Here is a 27,633-nt window from a genome sequence, read left to right on the forward strand (position 1 = left end):
GAGTTAGTGATATAGTTAGTGCTTTCTCTATAATCATTTGGATACTCAGGCCCAGAGTACATCCTGGAATTGGGATGCAAAAATTTGAATAGCTCAATCTATTAGCCAGTTATATAAGAAGTGTGAAAACTGGTAAGTCCAAAGAAAAATGCTGGCAATTTATACTGTTTACTTGTAGAGCATAAGTACCAACAAACTGTGAGAAGCAATGTGGCATGGTTGATAGAGATGTCTCCAAAGCCAAGAAGACCTAGGTTTAAGTACTGTCTATGATACACACTGGCTGTGTGACTCTTGTCAATCCATCCAGCATCTCTGTCCTCTAGGTTACTTCTTCAAGACTCTGCGTGTTCAGAGCTGGTACTGACCTGCATTGGTAGAGGAAATTTTATTGTTCCAAAGCTCCCTATACCAATAGAACCATAACTCCACCCCCTATCTCCCATCTGCAGAGTATAAGCATCACAAACCTTTGAAATTGATGTACATAAATTTTTAATCTCTGGAAGACAGCAGAAAGAACATGAGCATTATCCTAATCAGGGGAGATCATTTCACCCAGTATGTCCAAGACGACCCAGCCAGGGGCCATCAAAGCTCCCATAGTAGAAAAGGTCCTATAAGAGAATAGTGCTCTATATATGACTTCCTTTCCAGGATCCATTCTGGTCAAGGGCACAAGTTTGGGATTAGACTGCTCCAGAAGATGCTTAGCTTGGCAGGAATCTAAGATTCTAGAACTGTCATACCATCCCTCAGGAAGACATATAGCTAGAATGTTCTCATCGTATACTTCTGAATATGTCAGGAACCCTGAAGCCTGGGTGGAAGATTCAATGTAGCCAGCACATGGCTAGCTTAAAGTATCTATCAACTTCCCTCCCTCAAGAGAGACAGTTCCCTAAGTTTAAGATATTGTTTTGGTTAACAATCATGATCATTATTATTGTTATAAAATAACTAGCATTTATAGAACACTTTATGGTTTGTGATACTTTACATTTGTTATCTCATTTGTTCTTCACAATAACCCTCTCAATTATGTGTTATCATAATCTTCATTTTATAGATGAGAAAACTGAGGTTGCAAGCTGGGTGGAACAGTAAAGTGCCGGGCTGGGAGCCAGTATGACTCAACTTCCTGAATTCAAATCTGACCTCTGGCACTTAATAGTTTTGTGACCCTGGCCAAGTCACTTAACCCTACTTGCCTCATCTCATCTATAAAATAAACAGGACAAGCAAATGGCAAACCACTCCAGGATCTTTGCAAAGAAAACCTCAAATGAAGTCACAAAGAGTCAGACATGATTGAAATGTCTAAATAACAGCAAAGACAGGATTTAAATTCTGTTCTTTCTGACTGAAGGTCTAGCATTCTTGATGTGGCAATTAACTGTCTAGATAATATTTTCTCAAAAACAAAGATGAGGAACTTCCACTAATGTTTCTTTTACCAGATCAAAGTTCACCAGTTCAAACAAAATGCATTTATTTAAAGAGCAACACAAATTAAATTACAAGGAAAATTCTCCTTGAATGCTCACAAGAATATAGTTTCCCATAGTCTCCTATAACCAGTGAACAGTTAACCTATGCAGGAAGGACTGAAGAACAAAGCCATGGCAATTCTTACTCCTAGCACTGTGTCCCCAGTGGAAATCATTTCCCACTCTGCCGCTGCCATGTGCTTCCTCAGAGAGCCACCAATATTATTTGCTGTTTTAATGATGCCATGAGAATGCAAGCATTTCCCCATCACTGTTAGTCACTGATTAATGAATTTAAGTAAGGTGTTGAATTGTATTATGGGCAATTGGTTATATCAGCCTTCAGAGAAGACACTTAAGTTTTCTTTTGTGAATAAATATTACTTTGCATTTAATACCTAAACAATTGATGAAGCCCTATCGTTACCAGATGAATGTCCTTACAGCTTCAATTCTCCTCTAACCTATACCTCTGCCAAAGATGTTCAATGACATGAAAGTAAAGCAGTACAAGTAAGAGGAGGGGATACTATCTTTCTGGAAAGAATGGATCCATCATTCTTCCGGTTGTTGGATTTGCCACTGCAAATTCCCCAAAGAGGAAGGATCCCTGACATGACCTTGTTTCTGGTGTTTTAAGGACAAAAATTTTAATTGTTGCAAAATGTCTGAACATGATCTAGCGTACCTTCAGATTTGGCCCCATCATGCCAGAGGGCAAGAATATTATATAACAAATGTCACGGGATCAAGTTTTGTGACTGCTCTTTGTCCCCTTTACACTGCTAGTCATCTGAATAAAGAAAATTGCCTTTGAAGCCCAAGGAGAAGCAGAGCAAATGTCCTAATTCTTCTTATTAATGTTATAATAGTATGTGCTTGGGGTAGAGAGTTCCATCTAAATCTTCATGCTTGAGTCCCCCAGTCGTGGGCAAAACTGCTGAATCAAATAGATGTTTTAAATATGTTTCAGTGGAAGTCAGCAAAGTCATTTTGAGGTTGACCAGGAAGACAGAGCAGGTCAGGAAGCTCAAGCACAGCATCAATATCTATTTGGGGTGATTCTCCCAGTAGAAAGTAAGCTCTTTGAGGGCAGGAACTGTTTTATTTTTCTCTCTTCATCTCTAGCAATTAGTAATGTTTTTATAGTAATAAATACTTTCTCCTCCTCTCAACTACTCCCAGATTTGGCATGTCTGTGTGGCCATCATTTAAAGAAAAGGGTCCAAGCCCCCACGCCAATGATGTGCAACCATTGCTAGAAATGCTAGAGACACATAAATGTAATAGCAAAACATTTAATTGATGTGAATAATATAAAAACAAATCCATATTTAATAAATTCCAATAATATGGAAGTAAATCAAATAGCAAAACATTTTCAGAGCTCAATAGACAAAAGAGTTAAAAATCTATATTTGTAGGGGAGTTACAATATGATTCCTGATTCTATCCTAACTTCTTAGCACAGTTAAAGAGCATAGTCTCTGTACTTTCAAACCAAAAGATGGTTGCTTAGCATATGATATAGTTCATTTTTAGAGCCTTAAATATCTATCTATCTGTATCTATATCTATGGTCAGCAGGCTGAAGAATGGCTCGCATAGCTCACCTCAACTTTGTAATCATCATAGTCCAGATGGTGTATTTAGTTCAGTGCACCAGGACTGCGCTCTATTACTGGTTGCCTTTTCTCACTATCCCCAAACCATGGTTCTACATTTTGAAGATCTCATTTTTTTAAACCTACTGGCTTCTCACACCAATTAGGTTCTTTACCTCATAATTTCTCCATTTCTCCAGGCACACATACGACTAAAGTATCATGAGAGATGAAATCAGTCTAAAATGCCTGTTTCATAAACATTCGTTAAATCAAATTGAATTAAAATATAATTGCTACCTTGACATGTAGAAAAGAGAAAAAAAACCTTGAAAATATTAAACTATATGAATTTATTGGTCTGTAATTTCCACTTTTTAAAAATGATGTCCACTTTTAAAAAAGTACATGCTAACAAGAACACCATTTCAATTCCTATTTAACTTCACACGCACATGAAACTATAAACTGTTAAAAATTAAACAGGGTTAGTGGACATAAGGCCAATTCTCTGATAATAGATGAATGTTATACTTCCTCTTAATCACTTCCTCAAATTGCATTTACACTCTAGCAATGTCCCCAGAAAGTGACTACTACCTCATACTCTAAGCTATCCTGTGGTTGACTGATCTTATAAACTACAAGCTTACACCAGTGTATTTCTTATGAACAAGCAGACAGTAGACTCAATTAGTTCTTAAGAAAGGCATTTGCTCTAATAGCCGTCAACAAGTATTTGTTTAACAACTATTAGGTATCTCTCTCTCTCAAACTGATGGATGGGCTGTCTTTTGCTCTACTGTTAGAAGCTATGGTGTATGAGGGAAAGAAGAGGGTGCGATCTTTTCTTTCCTTCCTGAAGCAGTTTTACCTCCTAACTGGGCTGAGCCTAGACTTCCTTGAGCTCTTCTGAGATTAGCTAATTAAACTCCCCAGGGAGTGTGGCTAATTTGTTTTCTCATCTAATCTAGTTCCATTCTTTATCATAAAGGATTCACAACTCAGAAAAGGGTCAGGTAGCTAATTAAATGCTTCAGGGGGCTGGCTAAATTTGTTTTCTCATCTAATACAATTGTTCTGTTCTTGACTTAAAAAGGGATCAGGGTAGACACATCTTGTTTACACATTAAAACCTCATCTAGTGTGACTATATCAACAGAAGGTGGGACCTAAAATCATCCACCGGATCTACAGAGTATACAGGATTAAACAAGGCCTGCCTTACCTATCTGAGAGTATCAGAGGAAATGGGCCAAGTCCAAAATCTCACTCTAAGATATCCTCATAAAACTTCTGCATAAACACAGAAAGGCAGCATGGTTTAGTCAAGAAGACTGGGGCTTGAATCTTGTCTCAGACCTTTACTACCTGTGTGCCTGGACATCCCTAGGCAAGACACTTAACCTCTCTGCTTCCCAGTCTCTGCTTCTTCTGGGTATGTGTGTATGTATACACACAAAGAAGAATATTTTCTCTGTTACATATTCTCTACATGTACAAGTACACACATATGTATATACACATATGTGTATGTATACACAGGTATAGATATGCATACATACACATAAATGATCAATTAAGTCTCTTTGAAAAAAGGATTCAACCTTTTTCTCAAAATTTAGATCTGGAAGGGACCTCAGAAGTGATCTTTCTGGCAATTGAGGCCAAAGGGGTTAAGTGACTTCATGTAAGTGGGACTTCAGTTTAAGTGGGATTAAATAATTTAATCATATAGGATTGGTGGGCCCAAGAACAAATCATAGAAAAAAACACACGATTTAAATAAAGGAAAAATTTTTTAAAAGTACACTGCATCTACCATAAAAAAATAAAAACTATGTTATAAAGACTTGAAACTATGACTGTGCAATGGTCAACCACAATTTCGGAGGACTAATGATGAATTGTTCTATGGACTGCATGACGATAGGTTCAAGATTCAGAATAAAGCATGTATTTTTAGTCATTGAAAATATGGGTATTTTTATTTGCCTATGACTATTAGTTACAAGGACTTCCTTTTTTCTTTTTCTTTTAAATTTGGAGTGTGAGTAGACAGACAAAAAAAGCTTGTCAGTTAAAAAAGAAAGTGAATGAAGTTTTTCATTAAAAAAATTGGAGAAGGAAATTGCAAATTACTCCAGTATCTTTGCTATCTCCTCTACCCACTGAGAAGGCAAGGAATATGATATCAATTATACATGTGAAATAATGCAAAAAATCCTTATTAGCCACATTTCAAAAAAAGCAAGAAAAATAAAGAAAATTACATTTTAATTTACACTGCGAATTCATCAGGTCTCTCTCTGGAGAGGAACAGAATTTGTTCATCATCAGTCCTTTGGGACTGCTTTGGATCACTGTATTGAACAGAGTAGCCAAGTCTATCACAATTGATCATCATTATAACATTGCAGTTACTGTACACACGGATCACCCAATTCTTCTCACTTCACTTTGCAACAGTTCGTATAGATCTTGCCATGTTTTTCTGGAACCGTGCCCCTCGTCATTTCCCACAGCCCAATAGTACTCCATGACAATCACATGCACAACTCAGCCATTCCCCAATCGATGAGCACCCCCTTGATTTCAACTATTTGCCACCACAAAAAGCTGCTACAAATATTTTTATACAAATGGGTCCTTTCCCTTTTTCTTTTCCCTTTTTCTCTTTGGGGTACAGACCTGGTATGGTATTGGTAAGTCAAAGGGGTTACAGTTTTATAGCCCTTTGGGCACACATCCAAACTGTTTTCCAGAAAGTCTGGACCAGTTCACAACTCCACCAATAGTGTATTAGTGTACCTATTTTTCCTTCATCCTCTCCAGCATTTGTCATTTTTGATGGGTGTGAGGTGGTACCTCAGAATTGTTTTAATTTGCATTTCTCTAATCAATAGTGATATAGAGCAGTTTTTGTATGACCCCTTCATATCCTTTTATTAATTCACGAATGGCTCTTCTTTTATACTTTGAATTTGTTATCACCTTAAAATGTCTTTGAGAAATGAGGTCTTTATCAGAGAAGCTTGCTATGAATTTTTTCTCAATATTACTTCATTTTCTATGGTACCTTTTAGGAAAATGATTATTTCTTTTAATTAGGTCTATTTTTGCTTTTACTTTGTTTGAGATTATGATTGCTCCCCCTGCCTTTATAAAATTAAGCTGAAGCATATTAGATTCTGCTCGATTCTTTTATTTAAATTCTGCGTCTTTCTGTTTCAAGTGTATCTCTTATAAAATCTCTTGAATTTTTGTTTCTAATTCATTCTACTATTCAGTTCTGTTTAATGAGTGAGATCATGCCATTGATATTCACAGTTATGATCACTGTGTATTCCCTCCATCCCATTTTCTTGTTTCTTCTTCTCTCTCTTTTTTCTTGTCCTTCCTCAAAAGTCTATTTTGATTCTAATCCCTTTTATCACCCCTTCCCTCTTTCTCTTAGATGCTTCCCTTCTAATTTCCCTATTTCGTAAATTATATATCTATGTACAACTTTGAGTGTGTGTACAGATATAGACATATTTGAACCAACTGCAATGAGAGTGAAGTTCTAGCATTGCTTGCCACCCTACTATTTTCTTCTGCATTGTAAAGGCTCTTTCTTGTGTACTTCTTTTATGTAAGAAATATTTTCCTATTCCACTTCTCCCTTTCTTCTTCTTCTGGTGTATCCCTTTCTCTTGCCTTCATATTTTCTAAGTTTTGGAGATCGTTCCAATGTAATTGACTCTCATCCATATTCTCTGTCTTTGTAAACTCCTTTAAACCATCCTAATGATGATAAAGTTCTTAGGACTTACATGTATCATTTTCCCGCATAGGGATGTACACAGTTTAACTATACTGAGACCCTTATGATTACTCTTTCATCTTTACCTTTTTATGCTTCTCTTGTTTTGCATTTGAATGTTAAATTTTCTATTCAGCTCTGGTCTTTTCATCAGGAATGCTTGAAAGTATTCCATTTCTTTAAATATCCGTTTTTCCCTTGAAAGGGTACACTTGGTTTTTTTGGGCAGGTTATTCTTAGTTGCAATCCTAGCTCCTTTGCCTTCCAGAATATCATATTCCAAGCCCACTGCTTCTTTAACATGGAAGCTGCTAAACTTTGTGTGATTTTAACTGTGGCTCCACAATACTTGAATTGTTTCTTTCTGACTGCTTGAAAACATGTGATAAATCAGTGGGAACACTTGAAATGTTGCCACATGTGACGTCATACCACACTTTAGCTTTCCAACAATGTTTAACAGTTCCATTAAAGAACAAGTTTACTGATAATTAAAGGATCTGTGGTTATTAGGAAGTGGTATTAGGATTTCTTTTGTTTACAATTCAGTCAAGATATTATATTAGTCATGTCTCCGACAGAAACAAAAAGATAAGTAGTCTGGGTACCCTATGTGTCAAATGTACATAGTTGTTAAACCACACAGTGAAACCTCAGAGCTTGGGTTCTGAATATGGTCCAATTTCCTCTACTTGGTAAAAGAAAAAAAAATTCTGCTTTTAGTATTACAATGTTTACCCAGTAGGTAAAGCCAGAAATGGAATCTGGCTTTTTCTGACTTTACCTTTTGGGAAAAGATATTTATGAACCGATCTCAACTGAAAGGGAGTAGAATCAGCACAAATATTGCTTAGCTTATTAACAATATCTTTTTAGATTTTCTCTAACCACCATCACAACTTATTTAATTAATTCTTCCAACATTTACTTCCTATGTGCAAAACATAAATGTTACTTTATCTGATCCTGAAAATTGCCCCCTATGTAGGGCATATATTATAATTATCATCATCAATAAGCATTCATTAAGTACCACTTATGTGCCAGGCACTGTGCCAAAAAGAAGGGATATCAAGAAAACAGAAAACAGCCCGTAACTCAAAGAGTTCAGTAGGGAAGACAATATGCAAACAACGTATACCAGATATGTAAGTGTGTGTGGGTATGTGTGTGTGTGTGCATGCATCTATATATGCATACACAATATCTGGTGTGATATAAGGTACACACAAATATACATATATGTGCTACACACATATACATATATGCAGTACATATGTATGTGTGTGTAGGTATGTGAATTACAGTGTAAATAAGAGATAATTTCAGAGGGAAGGATTTGTCTGCCAAAAATTGGAGGTTTATACAAATTAAGTGACTTGTCCAAGAGATTATATTGTCATAGAAAAAACACTAGATTTGGCCTAAGATTTGAGTTTTAATTCTAACCCATAGATTTACTGCCCATGATTCATTGGGCAAGCCACTTAACTTGAGCGGTACAGTGGGAAAAAAAAACAACAAAACCCACTGGTGTTGGAATCAAAGGGCCTGGGTTAAGATCCTACCTCTGATTTAGTTAAGTCAATTAGCCTCCAGAGCCTCAGTTTCTTTATCCATAAAATAAAGAGGGTGCTCTAGATGGCCTCTGAGGTTCCCTCCAGCTCTAGGACTATGGCCCTATAACCTCTCTGAGATTTAGTCTCCTCGTCTTTAAGATGAGTGAGTGGGATTAGTTGGCTCCTGTAGTCCTGTCCCATCCTAAATCTTATGGTTTTATTATTAAGTGGGAGATTAGAATGTGAGTATTATAACTTTTGCTCTAGTTTATTTCTAGTAGATTATGTTGCCTTTGAAAAATAGCCTCTGCACTAAACACCATGTACTTCATTGGCCTCCTAACAGAAAAAGCAAAAAACGTTTATTACAATGCCTCTATTTTACATGATCTGATACATAATCCATAATCCATACGTAATCCATAATACATACATAATAAATCTACCAAAGGAAATGCCTTTAAATGTCAAATATAACATACCAACATATTAATCAATATTAGGAAAATATTTACCAGATCATCTTTGAAGAGGTCTTGATTTTGTTTTCTTATTGATGAAGTAGTATGGATTTTAAAAAAACCCAACATCACATTTAAATATTACTATCATTTTTAACAAAAAGTTTGTTTTACTACTCATATTGTTTATTTAATAACTATGTAAGCTAAAACATTGTTTTAAACATAAGCATCAAAGGTAGGTCAGGAGAGTTTGGTAATTAACTAACTAAATGGAAGGGTGATTAAATAAATAAATGAATACCTAACAGTTAGTGGAAAGGACTACCCTCAAGAGATTCTCCATCACTAAAAATGTTCAGGTAGGGGCTTCATGATCACTTAATCATGGATATTCCATTTTCAGATATAGGTTGAGTCAGAAAAACCTCAGAGGCCCTTCCTATCTCTGAGATTCTAAGATCCTGAGACTTACTTCCTTGAGACTCCCTTGGGGTATCCATTTGGATACCAACCCAGAACTCAGATAAATTTCCCAGTAGAATACATAAGATGGATTCCTGAGATCTCCCTCCCCCCTGGCATGGATCCATAGCCTCCAACTTATCCTGAAATGTGCTGTGCCTTGTAAGCTGGGCAGACAAGTGCAGCTAGATCCCAATTAAAGTGAATAATAATTCTCATGAATTGGTAACACTATTTGTATTTGCATTCTATTTTCCCATTAGATTGTAATCAATTACTACATTTTATGTTATAATCTTGAAGACTGGGAATTCAAATACATATAACCACTTCATGGGATTCATTATTTGTACTAATTGAGGCCTGGTTAAACACTGTATCATGATATACAATTAACAAGAATATAGTTAAGATGCACGATAGTACATGAGTCCAAATGTTCAGAGTTTGGTTTTAAGAAAAAATCTGATGGAAGCAATTCTTTCTAATACTTCAACAATGGTTTTTCCACATAGTAGCACCTTCCTTTTAGGTATTTCTCTCAAATAGTATGAGGCCTATTTAAACTTGCAATTCCAACAGGTTAATGATTGAAGAACTCTAACTCATTAAAGTTAATTAGATATGCTTTAATGCCTCCTGAAGGTACTGGAATAGGTATTCCAGTCTCACACTTTTAATATTCCATCTAAATTATACAAATGACTATATTTGAATAAGGCATGCATGGCTTAGGAAGTGAGGCATGAAATAGAAACAGGTTTGGGACTACTACTAGAAAGACCTAAAATGAAAAGTTTTGAAAATGAATTCATATGACCACTCCTACTCCCAACTTCCACCTCACCACTGGAAAACATTTTAAAATTGTAATTAGGTACATGTAAACAATAACTATATGTATGTATGTATATCATATGTAATATATGTCATGTTTTTGAGATTTTATCAATCATGAACAGTCACATATTAATTGATCATAATCTATAGTGATGGTGAAGACACACAGTGAATCAATCCTTTGAATGGTTGAAATTCTATAGAGAGCAAACAAAGGCACTTAAAAAGAAAAAAAATTCCCCTGGCATTTCTGCCTACTTGCAAACTAATTAGGGACAGAAGGGACCCAAAGGAATCATGAATTTGGGGCCAAGACTGGAACTATTCTAAAACAATTTAGTCTTTCCTCTATTCCTCTACAGAGAATGATGAATTACAGGGACTCAAATTACAGCCTACATCCCAGAAGAACTGCCTCAGTATAGATAATCACTTCCTATTGATTGCTCTTTCAGTAAACAAACATTTATTAAGTGACTATTGTGTGGAGGACTGGGTAACATAAAATTAAAATAAGATATCACTCTAGTCCCCATGGACAAGGAGGAAGGGGAGGAGGAGGAAGGAAGAAAGAAAGAGAAAGGGGAGGAAGGAGAGTGAGAGGAGGAGATGGAAATGTTAAAAGATTCCAAAGAGTAAGAGAGGTCAGAAGAGTGTATAACAAAATCGTTTGTAACTGCTCTGAAAAAAGTAGAATGATAGCGTCATATGTTTGTGCAGATCTTTATGACTTGAGGCCCAGCATTCTATTCATTTTCTTCAACAGAGCAGGAACATCATACAGAACACTGGATGTAGAATTGGAGGTTCTAGATTCAACACCCAAATAGAGCTGTCACTTACTCCTTGGGTGACAGCTCACTCACCAGTTCTCTTCTTCAGGTTCCTCAACTATGAAATGATTCGGTCAGGTTAGATGATCTCTAAGGTTTCTTTAACCCTAACCTCTTAATCAAGGATCTTCCTGCTCATTTAGTAGATGGGGAAGAACACAAAAATGGATCTAAGAAACCAGGCAGTCTGTTAACACCTCCGGGAATCTTGGGTTAGTTTTATGAGGAGAAGCAGCATGATATAGTTCAGTGTTGTCAAGCTCAAATAGAAATGGGGGCCACTAGACTGTACACAAAGATACTTGCTGCATAATGATCTAGAAAACTACATATTCATAGTATCTATGTTTCACTAATTATTTTGTGAAATATTTCCCAATTACATTTTAAACTGGTTTGGGCAAGACCCAGAGGTATTGAGGGTTGCATGCTGCCAATGCCTGGGGTACTTGACACTTTTGGTAGAAGCTAGAGTACTAGAGATCGTCTCAGAATCTGGAATTCCCGGAGGCTCTGACACATGCTGGCTGTGTGTGACTCTGGCTAATCACTTACCTGTTGGTGCCTCAGGAAACTCTTTGAGACTAAGTTAGACCAGGTGCCAAACTATATTGGTAAAGGGGGCTATCTCACCAGGGATTTTTATACCAATGAAATTATAGGCTCAATTTAAACAGAAGAAGAAAGAATAAGAAGAGGAGGAGGAGAAAGAAGAAGAAGAAGAAGAAGAAGAAGAAGAAGAAGAAGAAGAAGAAGAAGAAGAAGAAGAAGAAGAAGAAGAAGAAGAAGAAGAAGAAGAAGAAGAAGAAGAAGAAGAAGAAGAATAAGAAGAATAAGAATAAGAAGAAGAAGACGAGTAAGAAGAGTATGAAGAGGAAGAAGAGGAAGAAGAAGAAGAATAAGAAGAAGAAGGGGGAGGGGGAGGAGGAGGAGAAGAAAGGAGGAGGAGAAGAAAGAAGGAGGAGGAGGAGGAGGAGCACAGCAACAATGACAACAACTGTATCAGACCAGATTATGTAAGAACGGCATACATGCAAGCACGGGCAATAGAAGAAATAATAATTAAAGACCACACTGAAGTATGCGATACCAGGAAAGGAATTCTTCTGGGTTCCAACTAACAGTGCTTCTAAGAAGCAGAATTATAGAAACAACAGGCTCACACAGTGGCTGCTACAGTCTACTAGCTTCAGATGGTTATCAAATAACATATTTCATACACATAACACAAAATGGCAGAGTCCTAAACTGGTTTGTTCAGTCACACCCACATATCTTTCAAAGATAGTACATTTAAGAATTATGAGACCTATAGATCTAAATTAAGAGTGTGTCTACTAAAATGCGTAGGATATTCATGCCAATTTCACATTGCCTCTTTTCATTCACTCAGTGCTGCAACCAGACTGGAATAATAGCTGTTACCTCACCTGATTCTGCATTCTTCTGTCTCCTTGTATTTCCCTAGGTTAGTCTCCATGCTTGGAATTCCTTCTTTGCTCATCTATTCTTGCTAAAAATGCTTCTGTTCCTTCAAGATCTATTGTGGCTATTACCTCTTCTGTGAAACTTTCTCTGAATCCCCCTACTGCCAAAATTGATTATTACCTGCTGCCTGTTATGTAGAAAAAAAAAACCCTTTACCTTAAATATTTTCTTCTTCTACTCCTTTCATCTACTAGCTGTTACTGAAACCTGGCTCCTCCTGATGACACAGCCTCCCTAGCTATCCTTTCCAGTATTGGCTGCACCTTTCTTCTCTTATTCTATTGAGCTCATTGGTTGAGGTGGGGAGTTGGAATATGCTTTGCTTCCCATTGCTACTTCTAGGTTCTCCCTCTTTCTCTATCACTCAGTAACTTCTCTTCCTTTGAGGTTCATTTTATTTATATCTACTACCCAGTGAAAATCCTGATAGCAATTGTCTACAGACCCTTATGTCACTCCCATTTCTTCTACTGAGTTTGGTCCAAAATCGTTCTCTCCTTCCCAACTCCTGCCCTCATACTAGGGAATTTCAACCTACAGAGTGATACTTCCTCTTCAACCTACTCCTGTGACCTACTCTTCCCTCCACCTCAGACACACACAAAGATGGTCTTCATCTTGCCATCTTCCACAAATGTATCACATCCATGTTCAAGAATTCCAAAGTTCCCTTATCTGACTAATATATTGGCATTTCACCTCTCCCTCTGCCTTCCCTTACAAAACTCCACCCTTCCTCCATCTGTGACCTCCAATTCCTTAACCCCTTGATTCTCTTTCGTGTCATCTCTCCTTCCCCAGACAGTCCTCTCTTTCCTATCCTGACGCCTAGGTGAACCAATTCAACTTTACATTTTCCTCCTCTCTCAAATGTGTCTAGATACTTTGTCATATCACTGGTTATGTCCAGCCAAGTCTCAGCCTTTCATCATTAACACAATTCATCACCTTCCCTACACACATACAAGTAGAAAAAATCATGCAACTGTTCTTACTAGGTCCTCTACAAATTTATGTCACATAACCTCAAATGGGCCTTCTCTGCTTCTATACTTTCCTTATCAACTTACTATCTTACTCTCCACAGTGGTTCTTCCAAACTTTTTCATCCCTCTACAAACATCTCATGGTTCCCCTTCCCCCCACTCTCTCAGCTGAGAACCATGTCTTATATTTTATCAAAAAAATAAGACCATACACCAAGTACTCCCTTTTCCTCATCTCATATCACTCAGTTGCCTTCTGCCACTTTCTCTTGCTAATAGAATCTATGCCCAAAAATCATTGTTATAAGATTAGGCCATGGAAAAATACTGCCAGCAACAGTTTTAATATTAGCACAACTGTGTCCAAGAATAATAATTTGCTGACTACCAGTTTGTATTCCCCCCCACCCCGTACCTGTATACCTCAAAAATTCCCTGCGTGTCCTGAACCTTGACATGCAGATCAGCCAACTGCAGGTGTCCACAAAGATCAGTGTTTAAGTATTCCATTCTGAGAAGGATGCTTGGGAGCAGATCTCCCCAACCCAGGAGTAGACATTCCCCAGGGAGTACATCTCCCCTCCCTGAGAGAATGCTGCTCCCATGTGACCAAGCCTTTCTGCTTGAACGCACCCATGTCTCTGTGCTCCCAACTCAGCACCACCTTTCAATGAGTTTTACTCTGTGCATTCCCTTCTCCTTCTCCCCTTCTTCCTTCCCTCTAACTTGCCAATAAAACCTGAACATTAAAGATATCTCCATTGTTATGACATATTATTCTGGGCATCTATACTGATTAGGAGGTTTGGTTTCCTTGACTATTCTGGTTGGCCCCTGGACCTTTCCTTAGGCATAAACTGAGTCCCTGGACAAAGACTTCACTTATTGGCAGGTGCACCTACACTTGGAGAATTTGCCTCTGTTTCTTATTTTCCGTCAGGGTCAAAAGGGAGTACACTATGTCGGGAGGACTGTCACAAAGCTCCGTGTTAAAAAAAAATGTCTCCTTCTAGACCCTGAATCCACCAACCTCTCTTGTAGGCAGTTGATAGCAAGCTTAATCATGAGTATTCTGGAATTGTTCATGGATAGCCATTATGTTGATCATAGTTCTTATGGATCGCAAAGTTGCCAGTACTGTTTTCCGTGTTGTTGCTACTGTGTAAATTGTTCTCCTGGTTGTGCTCATTTGATTCTCCATCAGTTTATACAACTTTTCAAAATCGTTTATAGTGCTTTTATAAAATAAAATATTCTTCTGGTTCTGTTGACCACTATTCATCAGTTCATATGTCTTTTCATTTTTGAGGACAACTTTGGTTTCAATGGTGAAAGAAAAGGCTTAAAGAAAGACCAATTCCTATAGTACAGGGAACCTAGAATTTAACTTCTAAGGCCATGGCTGCAAAAAGGAATGAACAAAAATTAAAGGTCTTATATGATGCCAGGGGTGACCAAAAAAAAACAAACTCAGAAGAAGAAAATAACTCAAAAACATGTATAATCAAAAGATCAAAGAAAAAAGAACACGTTGCCACAGGAATAATTATAATTCTTTGAAGAAATGATTTGAGTTAAGAAATACTATTTTTTTAAATGAGATATGTAGGGAAAAAGGCTAAACAGACTCTGGGAGTTGACTTTTCCCCCAGATATGGCTCCGATAGGCCAAGGCCAAGATCCCATTTGGATTTCTGATTTTTTGAGATCTCTCTGGCTTCAGGCTCCCTTGAACGGACCTTGACCAGTCCTTGAAGTCTCCTGGCCATCTTATTGTGAATCCCTATACTGGGTGGAGGAGCTTATTTGTGTTTCCCTTTGTTTGTCTGTTTGAATCATTGCTTTACTGCAACCCTTTTTTAATCTTTGCCTAGTAGGAGTTAGGGCCTACTTGGGGTTATGTAACAAATTTATAGTGGACCCAGTCAGACCTATTGCCTGATTTTTTCCACCTTCATTCAGAAATGTGTGTAGGAGCAGAGATGATAAATAGTGGAGTGATCTGAGGCAGAAGCCCGGCTGGCTGGTAAGCAATGATATGATATGGAGATGAGGGATTCAGGAGAGGAGGATAGTGTAGAGTTGAATTGGTTCACGGAGAGTGGTTAGTAGGGAAGACAGCTTGGGAGACTTTTGGGAGATCAAGGGATGGAGCTGAAGTGTAGAGTTATATAAGGGAAGGCAGAGGGAGAGGTGACAAAGTCAACAGGTGATAGTTCAATAAAGGGATTTCAGAATTCATAAACATGGAGCTAGTACATTTGTGGATTGTGGCACCATGAAAGTATGACTATCTTTATATTTTGCTGGGGTAGAGTGGATGAGTAGCTCGTGGGAAGTGAGTAGGGTGAGGAACTAATTGGTAGAGTATTTGAGGAGAATCAGTCTGTATGTTGAGTGGATGAGTTGGGGAGGGGAGAACATTTGTAAGCCAGGTATCAAATTCATTGAAGAAGGAAGAGGAATGACCTGGAAGTCTATAGACAAGAGCTACCAGGACAATCTAATGTTCACATTTTAAATATGAGGACTCTTAGAATAAGAAGTGACTGAGTTCAAATCCTGTCTTGCGTGCTGATCCTCAGCAAGTCATACAATGTCTCTCAGTTTACATTTAATTTCCTCCTCTGCAAAATGAAGACATTCATGGCACAGGTCCCGAGAAGGTTATTATGAGGCTCAAATAGAATTACAGACTTAAGCACTCGGAACATCTTAAAGCACTATATAAATACTATAAACCTCTTTTGGCATTGGTCTCCTCATCTGGAATGTGTGTGTGTGTGTGTGTGTTCCCTTCCAGCTCTAATTCTATGATCCTATACTCAAGGTTGCACACATAGTGTCGGTGGTGGGATTTGAACTTAAACCTTCAGAATCTAGAGCTAGGGCTCTTACTGTCATACATTCCTGTCTTCCACTTTTAGTCCATCCTACAATTGTCATTATTTATTATGGTTCACTTTTATATAGCATCTCTAACCACAAGAGTGTGAGGTATGTAGCATAAATATATTATTACCATTTTTACAGATAAGGAACTTAGTTACACATGGTCATACAAATGATAAATATAGGGACAAGCATTTGATCCCTTGTTCAAACTTGAGCTCTGACTCCAAATCTAGGATTCTTTGTCTCTACTTCCCCTTCCCTCTCATTCCCTCTCTCCCTCCCTCTCCCTCCCTCCCTCTCTCTCTCTCCCTCTCCCTCCCTCCCTCCCTCTCTCTCTCCCTCTCCCTCTCTTTCTCGTTATCTCTCTCTCTCTCTCTCTCTGTCTCTCTCTCTCCCTCTCCCTCTTTCTCTCTCCCTCTCACTCTCCCTCTCTCTCCCCATACATGTATTTGTGTGTCTATCGGCCTCAGTTTTCTTATCTATAAGATGGTAATAATGCTATTTGCATTGCCTACTAGTAAAACTTGCTATTAGTTAAATCTTTGTGAAGCATATTATTATATAAGTTGGAACCATTGTTGATGTTGCAATTAGGTATATAATGTGGTGTTGTGGATGGAAACCTGGCCTGAAAGTCAGGAAAACAGGAATTTAAGTCCCATCTCTGACATATTGACTCTGTGTTTGTTTGGGTTTCGATGGCTCAGAATGAGTATAAATAACAATTATTGCTGCTCTGGCCAGAAACTCTGAGTGTCTTCCCCTCTCAGATTTGACAGAGTTACTAAACTAGCTGTTGAGGAAAATATGGTAGATATAGCTTTACCAAGATTTTAGCAAAGCTTTTAATGAAGTTCTCTCTTAATATCCTTGGGGAGAAGATGGACAGATATGGATTAAATGAGAAAATAAGTGTGTGGATGCAGAGCTATTTGAATGATAGGAATAAAATAAAAAGTGGTTGCTTATGGTTTACTGTCAACATGGCAGGAGGTCTTTAGTACAATATCTCAGGAATATATATATACACACACATATATATATATAATATGTGTATACATGTATATGTGTACATACACATACACACACATATATGTATACATATACTTTTTAATCAATGGCTTGGTTAAAGGTATAGATAGTATATTCACCAAATTTGTAGATGATATTCCCACAGGAATAGCTAATGTAACACTGATTATCTTGGCTCCCATTACTTAAAGCCCAAGGTTCTCTGGTACTCTTAAAAAAATATTTGCAGTGTCTAAGCTCCGATAATGGTTCCACCCCAACTGATGGTAGTCCCCTATTTTAGGAGTGGATTTCCTTTACCCGTGTCCATTTAACCACTAAAAGTTGGATTAGCTATATGTGTATGTGTGTAAGTATGTACATCTGCATATGTGTATATACACACATGCACGTACATGTATGTATTTATAATATGTATGTACACACATACATATATGCATATATGTATATATACACATACATATGTATGTATGTATATATGTATATATTTACTTCAAAGGTATAATCATAAACATATAAACTTACTCCCCAATACATGGATTTAATCCCCCTTGATACCAAACAGTCTCTAGAGAGGGGAAGGGTTGTAGTTTCATAGCTTGGCTCAGTTTCTTTAGAGACCTGTCTCAAGTTCCAAGTGCAAAACCCTTTTTGAGCATGTCTCAGGCAACTTTGCTCTCAGGGCTCCCCTGCTGGCTACATCATCTCACCTGAAGCCCTGGGTTCAAAATCGCCATGGCTCAAACTCCCAGGTCTTATGGAGACCACCTCCAGGCTCTTGGAACTGAGGATCAATGATATAGAATTGGGCTAAGTAGCCCAGAGGGAAGAAAAAAATTGTAGTAATCAAATGTTTGAAGATAGCTATCATCTCCATTTATCTTCAAATATTTGATGTACTGCAGTCTGGAAGAGGGACTAGACTTGTTCTGTTTGGCCCCAGAAGGCAGAACCACAGGCTGTGGTTAAAAGATGCAAAAAAAACCATTTAGGTTTGATATTAGCAAAAAAACATATTCCTAACAATTAGAATGGTCCAAAAGTGGAATGGGTCACCTTGAGAAGTGGTGAGTTCCTCTCCCTTGGAAGTCTTTAATCAGAGGCTAAACGACTATTTGTTGGGTGTGTTAAAGTAGAGATTCTCCTTCTGTATGGATTAGACTGGATGGATACCGAGGTCCTTGACAATTCTCAAATTAGGTATTTTTGTGATTTTTTAAGAGCAGAAGGAAATAACTAGACTCTCAGAAATGTCCAAATATTAATGCATCTTGCTCTCCAGCCATCATCCCTCCATAATTCTATGATCCAGCCTCTGCCTCCATTCCATCATTCTAGCCAAAGGGCTTGAATGTCACTACACATTTAGTAAGTGATTTCTAAGGGCAGGGAATTATACTAAGTGGTGGGAATCCAAATACGAACAGAAATAAAGACAATTCTTGTTCTCAAGGAGCTTGTATTCTAATGGGGAAAGGCCATACATAAAAGGGAGCTAGAAAGTGGAAGGGGTGAAAAGTACCCCAAGTAGGGAAATGATAAAGTCCTGTTGAAATGAGTCAGCAGTTTGGCCTGGAGAAAAATGAGGAAATAGTTGAACTGAACCTTTTCCTTAAAATGGAGGCTCTGGGCAGCTAGGTGGTGCAGTGAGTAGAGAACTGGTCCTGGAGTCAGGAGGACCTGAGTTCAAAAATGGCCTCAGACACTTGACACATTTACTAGCTATGTGACCTTGGGCAAGTCACTTAACCCTAATTGCCCTGCCTTCCCCCATCAAAAAAAATTGAAAAAATAATAAAATGGAGATTCTTAGATGACCCAGTTAATCAGAAGAAGAGAAGACAGGAGGTAGGGAAACGTACTTCCAATAGTACCTTTTTCATTGATTCATTTTCATTTATTCAATAGTGTAGAGTAGTTCATGGATGGAGTGAGTTCCCAAGGTGAAGAGATTTCTAAGGAATGATAAAGTCTTCTAGAGATACATCTTGGAGAAGCATGAAGACCTATTGTGATTGGTGAGCATCCATGATATCTCATTCCAACCTAGACCTTCTACTTTGTTCCCTGACCATCTTCCTGTAATGTCACCAAATGTAAACCATTTGACTGTCTTTGTCCTAATTTTCTATCCCTAGCTCTGTGAACAACAATCAAAATAATGCTACCTTTCACACAAAGAATATGATAGTAAATCACTCTATAAGGCCACTCACTATCTCTGTCACTTCCTTGACCAAAACATCTTTAGTTGATTGCTCTCTCCTTTGTGTGTTATTTTCTCATACTAGAATGCAAGCTCCTGGAGGACAATTGCTGTCATTTTTTTTTGTATCCCAAGACTCATACATGAACTAAGTACACAATAAATGTTTTCACTTATTCATTCTCTTCCTAATGACAATGGACTTCATTTTTTAACCTAGACTAGAATTCCATGGATTAAATGTTGATGAAATGACAAATGAGATTTTGAATCTAATTGAATTTAATACTCAAATTTATATCAGTTTTATTTTCAGTGCAGTACCTAGCACCCTGTTGACACTAAATGAATGCTGGTTAATTAATTACATAATTTTATAGATACTAATGTGATATCAGTCATGATATTTTTAGATATAAAAAACCCCATATAATCAGAGAAGGGAAGTGTTTTGCTCATGGTCACAATGATAGTAAATAAAAGGGCAATGATCTGAACCCAGATCTTCTTACTACAAATACAGTGTTTCCTCTACTACATCAATAACCTAATTTTAATTAACATCTTACAGTGAAAAGGAATTATTTTCTTTTCCCCACTTAATTTCTTTATCTCATTCTAGAAAACAAGGTCTACCTGTTTTTCTAGACTTATATTTATGGTATATATTTTACTTAAAGAAAAAAACCCAGAAGATATACTTTTGGAATTTGGTGGCCAGAGGAAAATACAATCAATCTTCAAGCCAAACTAGAGGTCTCCATAGTGGTGGTGATACTTACACCATACACACGGTCATAAAGCTTGAAGATTAGAATCTGTTAAAGGGAGCAAATGTCGCATTTTCAACAATATCATTAGTATTACTTATAAACAATATGGGAAAAAATGTGGCTAGGTTGATGAGGTGGATTTCCCTTTCAGGATGTCCATGAAGTCTCCCTCTACCTCATCCATCTTCTCTAATTATAATAGCTCTCATTTATACAGTGCTCTAAACTTTGAAAAGTATTCTTTTAATAATAACACTGAGAAGGAAGTATACCATTCAGGCCATTATTATCCACCCCTCTTTTTTCCCAAAGAGGAGAATAAGGTTCAGAGAAGAAAAAGGAATTTGCCCATGGTTACAAGGCTAGTAGTGTCTAAGGCAAGGTGTGATACCTGGTATTTTGATATCACCTCTAGCCCTCTTACCACTACACCCATTCTGTTCTCCAAATGGTAGCCTTTAAAAACAAAGAAAACCCCCAAACTTTCTGATTTCATTTCAGTTATTTCCTTCAGCAACTATGTTTTGAATACCTAGGCCAACACTTGTGTTTTGACCTTCCCATTGGGATGATAATAACAAATCCTCCTTTTATTAATAGACCAACACTGAGAGCAGTGACTTGCATAGTGGACACATAGATGCTTTCAAGACATCATTGGAGACTTTCTGTTTGTGGAGTTCTAGGGCCCTGGCCCTAGATTCAGAGGATTTGTGTTCAGATTTGTCATTATGCCTTTGAATCTTGAGAGTCATTTAATGTCCTTTGGCCTCTTTTCCACAACTGTAAAATAAATGGATTGATTAAGTGGTCTCTGAGATTCTTTCCAGAGGCAGATATAATAAATGTATTGTCTATGAATTATCATTAGATAGAATCACTTGATACTGCATTAGGGACCGGAAGTATCTCTTTGGGGACATTTAATAGATTGTAAACTGCTTGAAGGTAAGGATTTTGTCATTTCACATTTGCATTCTGGGCACTTGGTGCTTAATTGGTACTAAATTGAAATGAAAGGAAGCAAACCTCTTGCCAATAGGCAGCGTCTAATTTGCAAACAATCCCAGGTTGTGCTTATGACTCCAGAGGATATGAAACCAAGTGCCTGTCTTTTTTTTTCTTATCATTTCTAGTAACTGGCACAGTGCTTGAATCATTGTAGGCCCTTAATAACTGATTATTAAATTGGAATGAATTGGAAGTGTAAACATTAGCATTTATGCAATACAGGAAGGACTGCTGGTCATACTGATTTAAAATCTTAATCCAATTAACAAACAAATGTGCCTTCAAAATTAGTTTATAAGTTAATTGTTGGGAACATGGTACTATAAAAGGGATGTTATAAATAATGTTTAGGCTCTTAATCTAGTTCACTAAATATGATGCTTTAATACATCTACTTGCAAAGGAAATAATAGAAAAATAACAGCTGTAATGTTAACAATTACATAAAAATGATGAAATGGAATGAGAATTTCTTATTTGACTTGAATGATGGTGATTTAGGGAAAGGCTTTAATTAGAGAAAGTGAGGACTTTTATGAAGATTCTGAAAGGAAATTCTGGGTATTTTTGGAGTTTTTAGAGGCTGAGGCATTGATTCTTTATGAAATCTATTTTACACTTGAAATAAAGTTTTCAGTTTTCCCTTTCTCATCATTCATGATTAGATTTATTTGGAAACCTGAAGAGAAGGGGGAAAAGAAGAGTAGAGATAAAGTAAAGAAGGTAAGAAGACTTTTCTGTGGTAACTAGACAAGGGTTTAAAGAGAGAGGCTAAAGAAGGGAATTAAAAAGCATCTGCATATAAATAGGAGAAAGGCATTTTTTGAGAACTAATTGAGCTGGTAAAAGTGGTTGTGGTTTAGTGGCTACATCATATAACACACACACATATATACATGTATACACACATATATATGTATACATACCTATCCCTACACATGTATGTATAAATATGAGTGCGTATAGATACACAGCTGTTATACAGTGCAACAATATCTGTGTATGTATGTGTGCATATCTACCAAACTACCTACCTACATATGCATATATTGGAATCAAGCCCAGAATTTGCTTTTAATACTAGTATCATGTTTGCTTTTGACTACTAGTACCACCACCACCACCACTATTCTTCCTCCTCCTCCTCCTCCTCCTGCTCCTCCTCCTCCTTCTCCTGCTACTACTACTACTGCTACTTCTACTATTACTACTACGACTGTTATGACTACTACTGCTGTCTAATCATTTATACAGTGCTTACGACATGAGAGCAACCCTCTCAAGACTTACTGATGTAAGAGGTAAGAGGCAGAGCAAAAAGGAAGATGATAGAAAAGAGATATACTATAGCAGCCAGCAGACTGTACTATTGAAATGTACAACCATTTACTTGTATATAGGGGACAGTTACATCCTCAGTATCATCCTCACCATCCTCATGATAACCAGAATTTGTATAAGGCCTTAAGGTTTGCAAAGTGCTTTATGTATGTTATTTTCTTTGATTTTCAGTACAGCCCACTGAGGTGCGGATATTATTAATATTTCCATTTTCCAGATGAGGAAACTGAGGCTGATTGAGATCAGTTAACTTACCCTAAGTCATACAGCTAGTAAATATCTGAGTCAGGTCTTGAAGTCAGCCCTTCTTGACTGTGAAGCACTCAATCCAGAATACCACTTTAGTTAAATTAACATCCTTTAGTCCCAATCATCTGGGAAAACAGAGAGAGAAGTTATAGTAAAGTAGATACCACAACACTCTAATGTTCTCTTTTTCATACACCAAATTGTTAGAGAAGGAAGAGTATGATATTAAAATATAATAGAAATAGTCATTTAAAGCTTTCCCTAGTGAAAGGAATAATGGGGAAAAAAAACAAAAACCAAAACAAAAAACCTTATCGAAAGAAGATTTTAACAGTGTTTTTCGTCCCTGAGGTTTTAATGCACCCATCAAAATTTTCCTCTTTTCAATTATTAAGATCAATTTAAACCATGAGACAGCCATTCAATAACAAAGACAAAACCGGTACATTTTTAAGCACTTGCTCACCTTGGCAAACTTGTTAATCAATAGCCAAATGAAAGCCCAACCAAGCAATTTCTTAGAGGTTTGCTCAGTTCTCCAGCCCTCCTCTTACTTAAGGTTAGTAAACCAGCTTGCTTTGTTTTGATTTAGTGGAATTGTCATCGGTACCTTAAACAGGGAACTAAGTGCCATAGAAACCCGGATATCAAATGAACTACTTGAGCTGCCTATGAATTGTTAATTGTCTACGATCCTTAAACTAGATACCTAAATTGAATAGACCACTATCATCAACAGATGTAAATTATGTGGGTACTGTAAGTGCCCAAATGCGAGTGGCATGCTCAATTTTTTATGATCTTCCTAAGTGTCTCCTATCTAACATGGCTTTCCTCAAATTCTGAGACATCTAGTGTTAAAAGGCTTGTTCTATTATGCAAGTAGATTGAAGATATAATCTCAAAACTCACACAATTTTTGTAAAGGTTTCACTATGAAAATATGAATTAAAAACTCTATTCTGGCATTTTCTATACATTGGAAATATCATATTAATATTGACACTTGATATGTGGCAGGATGGTGCAGTGGAAAGAAGAGTAAATTTAGAATCAGGAGATGTCTTTGAATCCTGACAGTAATTTACAGCCTGTGTGATCTTTAGTATTCTCATCCATCAAGTGAAGGAAGTGAAGTAGATTCCCTCTGAAGTTCCTTCCAGTACCAAATCTATGGACCTATTTTTTTTTTTACACTGAAGAGCCTTAGGTAGGTTTGGTAGAATTACCTCCATTACTCTATTCATGCTCATGTTTTCTAAAAAGTGAAAGATATCTCACCTGAGAATTTAAACCATCTTGTCTTCTTGAAAACTAATGGTGAAGCTCAGCAGCCCTCAAGTTCACTTAGAAAAAGCAACTTCCCAAAGAATGAAAGAATAATTCAGAAAGATCTAGGAAACTTTGCCTGATTCTAGGATCAACACTTACGAAATTTGGAGATCCTTGTAGAATAAAAAAACTCAGAAAATGGAACCTCCAAAACAATATGAAACTGAAGTATACATTTTTAATAATGAGTACTATTATCATAGTATGATTTTGCAATTTGCTGTTTCTAATCAAGACAGAACCAATGAATTTGACTGTGTATTAAAATGGAACAAGTTTCCCTTCATATGATAAAAGAATTCCTACATTAAGCTTTCTGGAGCCAGGGGAAGAACCTCTGAATCATACTGATTTTCTGGATCAAGCCAAGTCTCATGGATGCTGTACCAAGGGGACCAAACTGAGGAGACAATAAGGGGAGTGGGGCACAATATGAAGCAGCAAAACCATGCTTTAGTCTTCACTGGTATCGTAAGGTATATGGACTTTGCATATCTGGAGAGAAAAGGGTAAGGGCTGGACCAAAGCACATTCAGCTGCAGCACCATTGGTGGGTGTTGGAGGTTGGATCTCAGTCCAGGGAGTATAAGAGGGCGGGCTAACTGGTCAGAAAAAAATATTACAAGGGACTCTTTGCTGGTGCCAAGTGCAGGTCCTGGAACTGTTGGGCAGCTCTATTGCCCATATACAGTTCTGGGTTCCAGTTCTAGGCTAGAGAGGAACACATGTGGTGCAACAAAAGGGAACAGGAGCCATGCTCATAGTTCCAAGGTAGAGAGAAGCATCAGCATTTGCTGCTATAGGAGAGTTGGGGATCTGGTCATAGTTCCAGGGCCAAGTGCTTGTGGCTGCAGGGGAATGGGGACATTCCTGGTTAAAGACTAGAGCTGAGACCAGGAGACTAGGAGAACAGTGACCACACCTCTCCCAGGATCACACCATCTTGGAAGCACTGGAAACTTGCAGACCCTTAGGAATAGTTCTGAAAAATAGCAGTATGAAAAACCTGAAGCTTGGGACAGACCCTCTCTACCCTGAGGTGAATAGAACCCAACTTTAACACAAAGTGTAAAGTCAAGAAATAAGCTTGAAAAGCAAACAAGCAATAGAAATAAAAAGAACTTGAACATTAAAAAACTACACCAATGGAAGGGAAGATGAAGAAGACCACAAGTTCAGAAGAAAACAAAAACATGAAAACAACTACAAACAAGGCTTCAATGAAAAAAAATGCTGATTGGACACAAGTCAGCAAGAATAACTATAACAGTTAAAGAAAGAGATGAGTAATAAAGGAAAAACTGGGAAAAGAAATGAGAGTGTGTAACGATAATGTTGCTAGCGGCTACTGTGGAGTTGAAAGATCAACAACAAGACCAACAACAAAAGCACTACTAGCACGGATTCTTTGATCTGCTTTTCTAAGGAAAGCAACTTTAAGGGGTTAACAATCTCACTTTAATTAAACATACATATATCATTCACTTAGTTCAGGGAAAAAGTCAGCATCCTGAACTTCAGAAAGAATACAAACAGAAATTACAAGCAGAAATTATAAACAGAGCAAAATAACATGAATCAACAGAAAGGCTTTTATCTGTCTGACCAAAGCATTACATACATAGTTACCAGAAGCACCAACATCTGGGTTTTCAAAGCTGGGGGGCCCTTATGGCTATCCAGAGTCTCATCTGGTCAAATCACCAACACTCTTCCAATGAGTGTACCCCCCAAAACAAAATGCCAACCTTAGAGCTCATATACCCTATTCGGGGTTCTGAGGGCTCAGTACCTACTTAGGAAAAGGGGTGTGGGAAAGATCTTTAATCACTAGGGCCACATCATATACATTGTTTCCAATCATAACTCTTGATTCAAATAAAGACTCAAAGACACCAGATTGCCTCAGTGCTGAGAAGCACTCCAAGACAACAAAAGGTCCCACTTTACTTGCCATTACATTTGAAAGGAAAGACTCATCAAAGGTACTTGATCACCTCAGTTCTGAGAAGCACTCCAAAACAAAAGACAAAAGGTCCCACTTTACTCGTAAGGGGCAGGCCCCCCACCCCATTCAAACAAAGGCAAGACTCATTAAAGGCACTTTATTGCCTTGTGGTTCCGAAGGAGAAAACAATAAAGAAGTCCCACCCTGCTTAACATTACAGAATGATGCAAGAAAATTATGAAAAGATAATTAACAATCTGGTTAAAAAAGAAGAAGAAAATAATTGGCCAGAATTGGCCTGGTAAAAGAGACACAAAAATTCACTGAAGAAAAAAAAAACTCCTTAAAAATCAGAATTGGCTGAATAGCAAAAGAGGTAGAAAAGCTCACTGAAGAAAATAGTTCTTTAAAATTACAATTGATCATGAGAAATCAAGGAAAATAAAGTCAAAAAAGGAACAAAATAGGAGAAAATGTGAAATACCTCATTGGAAAAACAATTAGCTTTTAAAACAAATAAAGGAAAAATAATTTAAGAATTATTGGACTATCTGAAAGTCATGACAAAAAAGGTCTAGATATCATATTTGAAGAAATTATAAAGGAAAACAACCTCAATATTGTAGGTCCAGAGGGTGAAATAGAAATCAAAAGAATCCACCAATCACCTCCTGAAAGAGATCCCAAATGAAAACTCCCAGGAATATTATAGCCAAATTCCAGAGCTCACAGGTTAAAGAGAAAATATTGCAAGAAGAAAGAAATCATTCAAACATCAAACAGCCACAATTGGGATGATACAAGATTTATCAGCTTCCATATTAAAGGCATGAAGGATTTGGAATACGATATTCTAGAAGGCGAAAGAGCCAGTTTTACAACCAAGAATCCTTTAGGGGAAAAATAGACATTTAATGAAATGGAAGACTTTCAAGCATTCCTGATCAAAAGACCAGAGCTGAATAGGAAATTTATCATTCAAACATAAGACTCAAGAGAAGCATAAAAAGGTAAATGTGAAAGAATAATCATAAAAGACTCAAAATTAAACTATTTACATTCCTATGTGGGAAAATGATACATGTAACTCCTAAGAACTTTTTCATTACTATGGCAATTAGAAGGGGTCTACATAGATGAAGGCCATGGATATGAGTTAATTATGTTGGGTTGATCTCCTAAACATATTCAGGTATGAAAAAAGGGGTGTACTGAGATAAGGCATAAGAGAGAGCACAGAAGGATGAACTTTTACAGTGGAGGGGAAAATGGGGGGTGGAAGCAGACTATGTTTGAACCTCACTGTCATTGAATT

This window comes from Trichosurus vulpecula, chromosome 6 (genome assembly GCF_011100635.1).
Source record: "Trichosurus vulpecula isolate mTriVul1 chromosome 6, mTriVul1.pri, whole genome shotgun sequence".
NCBI lineage: Eukaryota > Metazoa > Chordata > Mammalia > Diprotodontia > Phalangeridae > Trichosurus > Trichosurus vulpecula.